The sequence below is a fragment of the Vidua chalybeata genome, chromosome 4, assembly GCF_026979565.1.
Source record: "Vidua chalybeata isolate OUT-0048 chromosome 4, bVidCha1 merged haplotype, whole genome shotgun sequence".
Classification (NCBI taxonomy): domain Eukaryota; kingdom Metazoa; phylum Chordata; class Aves; order Passeriformes; family Viduidae; genus Vidua; species Vidua chalybeata.
This window is the reverse complement of record NC_071533.1, coordinates 24471172-24478238: the sequence shown is the minus strand read 5'-3', so window position 1 is coordinate 24478238 and position 7067 is coordinate 24471172. Positions and strand designations below refer to the sequence as shown.

At 44.3% G+C, this 7067-nt stretch overlaps 1 long non-coding RNA gene across 1 annotated transcript; it reads right to left on the bottom strand.

Moving 5' to 3' along the window:
* Positions 1–472: 472 nt before the first annotated feature.
* Positions 473–4083, bottom strand: LOC128787343 (uncharacterized). Its single transcript, XR_008430686.1, has 5 exons — positions 4022–4083; positions 3792–3853; positions 3489–3661; positions 1628–1768; positions 473–678 (listed from the first exon to the last, which is right to left on the bottom strand). It is a non-coding gene; the product is annotated as an uncharacterized LOC128787343 (long non-coding RNA).
* Between the last annotated feature and the right edge of the window lie 2984 nt (positions 4084–7067).

Sequence of the window (7067 nt, the reverse complement as noted above, 5' to 3'; positions counted from 1 at the left end):
CTCTAAAAATGGTGCAAAACATGATATTGCACATGAACATTACTATGGTGGGCTGGGGGAACAGCTTCCTACTCTGCTTTTCTTGCTCCCTGTGCATTGTCACTAGGGGCATGTTGCAGTTCCTGACAGAATTAGTTTTCATTGCTTTCTTTACTCCTCTAGGACATGGAGATCAAGCATAGCTAGGCAACATTTTCAGTCTCTAGTGTCTTTAGTTTAGGCACTTCAAAATCAGCAGCAGACACTCAATTGGAACTTAATACAAGCCAGCATCCACAGCTCCCATTTAATCCACTGACTATGGATGCCTTTGATCATTGTCTAGATATTATTTCTTGAAAAGAGAATCCTGTATCCCACAGGCAGGATCAGTTACTGTATCTTGGATATCTTGGACAAGGGAAACCAAAAGTTGTTGTATTAATGCTAGCATAAAAGCAGAAGGAAATGTTCCTTTGAGTCTTACCTGGGCTAAGGTCTGTAGGAGTGGTGATTAGAGCAGCTATCACACAAGTTGGCAGGGAGGCTGTTCTTGGCTTGTAAGTCTGCTGTCACTGCCCAATGCCCACTGGCTCCTGACAGCCTTCCTAGGGCATTTCCAAAGCCTCAGTCTTTGCCATCAAGAGCTGCAGCACTGGAAAAAACCTGCTAAACGCTGTTGTGTTCCTGCCAATGATTCTGCAAGGAGCAGAAAGAAAGAAGCTTGTGAGCCAGGAATTTCTTTTAAGGAATGCAGATCAGAGGTTTTGTGCAAACTACTCTCTTCAATTATTTAATACTTCCTGTAATTACTGAGTACTTTAAAATATTCTGGGGAATAATTTCTGGGCCCTTCTGTTGCTCCCTTCTGAGACAAAAGGTCTCAGCCATTAGAAATGCTAAAGGATGACTTTCATAAAAATGAGGGACATAGCAATGGTGTGTTTGACAAAAACATGAATTCTGCTTGAAGTGCAGCTGTATGTCCTGATCAGAAGACAATAAGAGGTGGAGGATTCGTTACTTCCATTGATACCTTGATCACAGCTTTAGACCCTTCTTCTTAAAAATGTATTCTTACCATGTCATTTTGTCTTCCCTGAGATTCCAGTTACTCGGTCTTGTTACCTCTCATGCTAAAACCCAGAATGGGTTTTGCAAAGGTAATAGCACATTGTAATCAAGTCACCTTTCAATCTTTTTTTTTTTTTTTTTAGATAGGCTAAACAGGTTGTGCTCCTTTTTTTACTCTAGAGCACTTTCTTCAGCTCTTAAACCATTTTTGTGGCACTTGCTGTGATTTTTTTTTTTTCCTGTGCAGTCACCAATTTTGCTACACCCTTATTAAAAAAAGATAAATTCTGGAGCTGAGCACTATCAGGAACTGGTCTCATCTCAACTATATACAATCTAAGAAGCCCATGCCTGAATCTGCTCATGTTCTTTTTATATAGAAATTATTTTACCTCCTTTTAGTGCAGCTTTGCCCTCACAACCCATGTTCAGCTGCTTCTCCGTTATGACCTTAAAGCCTTTGCTGTTATTGTGGGATTACCCTGCTAGCCCATTTCCAGGAGTGGCTTCCACTCTGCATCCTTACCCTTCACACAGGCCTGTATTTAGATACAATTTGTTTGAGTGAGCCTACCTTACCAAATGTTGCACCATCTTCTACGTGATTCACAGTTTCTCTGAAGCACTTTTTTTCACTATCACCAAATACAGGATGCTGATCTAGTGCCTCTTGTTCTGGCTCCACAGCAGATCTGCTCTGGGAAGGGACTGTTGTCTGTGGGAAATCAGAGAGTGAATCCTCAGGGCCTGTGGCTTTCAGCCAATAAAATGGGGAAACATTTACTCCTCAGCTTCATCAGCATATTTGGTGCTGTTTGCCCCCTTTAGGCAGACCTGTTGCTACCTGTCACATCATTTAGGTGCATCTTGGGTAGAAAATGCTTTCGATGTCTTGGTCACTTCTGACTTGTAGTGGAAACATCTCGGTTTGAATCCTACTAAAAACACCTCACTTCTTAATTTAATGCAATTTTTACTGATATTGTGGAGTGCTTATTTTTTAACTACCTTGCTGTACAGTATTAAGTGAAGCACCTGACAAGGAAAGGAAGATTGTTGTATCACCAAATCCATCATCAAAAAGAGGAATACTTTTTGAGACAGGATTTCTATTTATAAGAATGCTGACTGATATAAATTATAATTTAAAATCTGTGTCAGCATTTCCATTTGGCATAAGAATTATGCCAGACATCACCTTCAGCAGTAAGAAAAATGCAATGCAATCTCCATGTTAGCTCCCCAGTGGTTGCTCAGGTGTTATCCACAACCATACGTGGGTGTTGGCCTGTGACAGAAATGGAAGGTATTGCCCTCCCTGTTAGAATCCCTTGATTTTCCAATTGGGTTTGCATGCTCAGGCCTTTGCTTTGCTGCTCAACTCCACTTTATGAGCATGGCAGGATGATTTATTAGGGACTTCAAGAGGGAGACACAAGGGTCACAAGCCTGGGGTAGGGCTGGCCAAGCCCCCTCCCCGTCTGCTCTGAAGCCACGAAGCCGCAATTTGTACAACACGTGGTGGTGGTGCAGGAAGGCACTCACCCATTAAAATGCTTTCAGTGCTTGTCCCTGTGACTTAAATACAGGCTTTTCATTTTCCAGGCAAGGGGTTTAGAGATGTCCCTCTCTTCCTCTGTTGGTTTGGTTTGGTTTTTCCTCCTTTGTGCATTGTTATTCCTTACATTTCTTAAAGCTCCACAAATTGTAAGCTTACAGTGAAGGCATGCTGGTAAATGATTTATAGAGGGTCCTACAAATCATGTCATAGAGAGTGCAACCCCTTCCCCCACAGCAACAGTCATCATTTCAGAGCAGCACAGTCTTCAAGGGAGCTAAGCTGTCCTTTCCCTGCTGAGATTTAGGAAGCCAAACAGTAAAATGCTGCTAGAAGTGAGAATAAACAAGCCACAATAACAACCTGGCATTTAAATTTCAGCAGGGTTTAAGGTGGCCTCAGAGAAGCTCTTGGTTATCACTGGGATTCTATTATATCACTGGGATTCTATATATAATATTCTATTATATTCTATTCTAACCTATCTGTAGGTTGTTTTACTGTTTTTACGGATACATAAATATATAAATCCCCAATATGGATATATATCAGCAAGGAGTTAAAGTTACTTCAAGGATTAAAAGGCAAGCAGAAATTTCTACCAGTTAAATAAACTGCAAAAATCCTCATTTTTAATTGTGGTCTTGGCTATATCCACCCAGTCAAACCTCAGAATGGTTGGAGCAGACCTGAGAGAACAGTTTGGCTCTGTGATACCAACCTCAAGACTTTTCAGCCAGAGAGCTCTCAGCATCACTCCACAAAGACATCATATATGAGGCCCCAAAGGCCATGTGGCAATGCCCACGGGTACAAAAAATGTTTAAAAAAGCCCTCAACCCCCTGGCTCCCAAACATGGAGAAAGAATGCTCTTACCCCGCTGCCCCCTTCAACAGCTGGTGCAGCTCCCAGGCATCCACATGTGCTTTGGTAGAGGCCATCAGTGTAGGAAGGTTGAGGATCCAGCTTGATCTTCTCTGGCTCTAGAGTGTGGTGAATATTAAGAGCTTGTAAAATTGCCTCTGCTGCTATCCCCTTTCCTTTGTTCTCTGTGTTGATGACAAAATCACAGAATAATTCAGGCTGGGAGGTACTTAAGGATCATGTAGGGCAACACCTGCACAAAGCAGCACCAATTAAATGAGGCTGTGCCTAGCCTCGTCCATATGGAGTCCTTACACTGCTGAGGATGGAAACCACAGGTTCTGTGGGCTCTTGATCCAGTGTTTTGACTTCCCTTCCTGTGGAAAAAAAAAAAATTCAAATATCTAATTCAAATTTCCTGCATACCAAATTGTATCAATTGTTGCTTCTCTTACCCCCCTGTACCTCTCAGAAGAGTCCAGTTCAGACTTTATTTTGGCCACCTTCAGACAGTGCTCCAGGTGAAAAAAAGCAAAGACCCATACCTTGACAGCTCTGTTGATTTGGGGGCTCTCAAAGTGTTAATGCAATAAAGCCTCACAAGGAAACCAGTTCTGGTGCCTAGAAAGGAACAATTTTTGTGCACTGAAATGACTGGATTAACACTGTGATTTAGACAAAATATTTTACCAAGGCAGTTGCCAAACAGTAGAAATGAAAGGTTTTTTTGTTTTTTTACTAAATTAAAAGTTCCTCTGGAGCTGGGAGAGTGAATGTTTGTCACCAAGCTCTGCCCTCTTTAAAAAATCAGAACATTGCTGAGCTACAGACTAATGTCTTAGCAAGATGCACAATCTCCCTAATGGAAAAGTGAATTCTAGCCACTGTGATGCTCCATCTGATGAGGATACTTAGCTGTGATGGTGTGGAATAAAGTGCTTTATTATACTACAGTGAACCACACTGCTAGTGCTGGGGATATGGTTAATGCAAGTACAGAGAAATTACACAGTGTCTGTTTTGACTTTGTGATTTCCTCTAATGGACACACAGCCTCCAGGCCAAGCGCTTGGAGAGTTTTGGGTCATGCCATTTTCTCCAATTATTAGCTACGCTTTTCTTCCAAAGTACCTGGTGGCAGTGGCTCATTCACAAACCCAGCATTTGCAGCAAGGAATTCAAGGGGCTTGCCTCCCCCATCCAGAATCCTTCATTTCAATCCCATTTTCCTTTAATGACACATTAGCCATTTTAACACATTAACTGATGTCACCAGCAAATGCAGGAAACCGCAAAGTCAACACCTCCCGGCACGGGATTGCCTCTGGGTTTTGTTAGCTCAGCGTTCATCCTCCAGCCGTGGCTCCTTTTCCCTGGTTAAGGTCCTCCTCAGCTCCTTGTGCAGACGCTTTGCCAGTGAAGGCAGGGCATGGTGCCGCAGAGGGCAGGGCAGCACGGGCAGGGCCAGGCTGCTCCTGCTTTCCCCGTGTCAAAGGCTGCTGCGGGAGGAGCGGGAGAGGCAAATTCCCCAGGGAAGCACACAGCGCAGCCCCATGCATTCAATTACAGGGCCCTTGAACGGCAGTTTATAAGAAAGCCTTGCTGTTTCTGTACTGCTGATGCTGACTTGGGGTTGGCGTGCCTTTTTGCTTGTTTTTGCAGTGGGACTGCCTGGGACAAAGGTATCTGAGGGAGCAGAGGGACTGTCAGGGGTAAAGTCTTGGATTCCAGTTATACACCTGTGCATTTTACACATTGAATAAGAGGGGTTAATCTAAATATTCAACATACATTCGTATGTACATACATATGTATGTACATACATATGGGTATGTACATACGCACATACCCATAGAAAGGGACTGCTTTGTGCCACAGCCCCTCCTCCTGCTACGTTGAAAACCCACTGAAGGCCCAGACAGAGTACAATGCTCTACTTCACCATTTAAATCTCTCCTCCTGTCAATCCACAGTCTGTTTGTTTTCCCCACCCTTACTGCACCTGGCTTGTTATGTGGAGCTGAGTTATTGCAACGGTCTGACTTCAAATCTGTCTTGGTTTTGTCCAGGCAATGAGGAAATGCATGCAAAAATAGTGTCCTAGGAAAACTGACCATGGAAAATTCAGCTTAAGGAGCATTAAAAGAATTTACTGCTGTCACATGGAAACCAACAGGAGAAATTACATCTCCCACAGCAAGCTCCTTCTGGAGGCATTTCCATTCTGGTGAAGGGAAGGAGTGTCCACCCGAGTGAGACCACCTCAGAAGCCAGGAGCTCCCTGCAGCATGTGGCCATCCTTGCCCATCCATCCAGCCTTTGCTGAGCCCACTTGAGCACTGTGGAAATTCAGTTGAGGCAATCCAGCTTTGGGAGGAAAGTCAGCAGCTGCTCTTTGCTAGCAGCTGTCATCTCCCAGCTGGTGTGAGGGACATTTCCCTGGAAGGTAGGGTGTTTTGCCCTGACCCCACCCCTGTGTCTCCTGCAGCCACAAGCACTCTGCCTCCAGGGCTTTCTCAGTGTCCCCTCTGCCTCCTGGTAGTTTTCTGGTTGTTGCCCTTGGTCAGGCAGAACACAGGATTCACACTCCTCATTGACCCAGAGAAGGTCTCAGGGGGCTATTTTGTCTTCTTTCATCCAGGCACTTCTGTTCCCTAGCTCCCAGCCCAAAACTCAAGGGTAAACCAACGCTCAGGAACACTGCCTTTGAGAACTGCCTGAGAGACCTGATCTGGCCTGCTCTGTGTTGGCAAGGGGTCTGGGCAGGATGGTGGGCAGGCAGCCTCTGCCAGCTGCAGCCTCTCATGGCTGTGTCCATGCTCTTTGAGCTGAGGTGGGGGGAAGACAGATTGGTATTCCTACAAGGGTTTTTTTGGCAGGGTTTTCCTAAGAAGGTTATTCCGGTATGCATGATTCTGGGACTGTGCATTTGCTCCTTGCAGAGCTGGCCAGGGGCAGAGAGTGGTACACAGCCCTGAACACTTACTGCTCCCTCTGGCTGGCATATATAGGTACCCTGAAGACTTGACAAGTTTGGATGCAGCCATCTTTTCCTGCTCCCCATTTCCCCAAAATCAGTCTTTGCAATTTTCATTTTGACTTTTTTCAGTCTCGAGCTCTTTTTCTAGCTTTACGTCATGCTTTCCATTTTGGAGATGTCAGATGATCTGTGATAAACTGACAGTATGTGCAGGAGCAGTGAGGAGATGAGGTCCATTTTAATGAGACTAACTCTACTGGGGAGTGAAAACAGTGCCTCAACAAGCCTCTAGATCTTGTTTCTCTTTGCAAAGTGTCTTAATGGCACAAAAGGATTTTTATACAAGTAAGGAAAGGCAATTCCCAAAACAGATTTTTTTCAGTAGCCATTGAAATGGAAAGTTACCACAGAGATTTGCATGCTCCCCTTTAAGAGGTAAGCACAATCAGAAATCAGTACTCTCTTGGCTCCTGCAAACAGCCTGAAATATTTCTGAATAAACAGTGTGTTTGCTTGGGGTTCATTTACCCAGCAGATCCTGCATGCACTCTCCATTTCCTCTGTGGTCATCTGTAAGAGTCTGAACCACCAAACGCAGGGGGGTGAGAAGG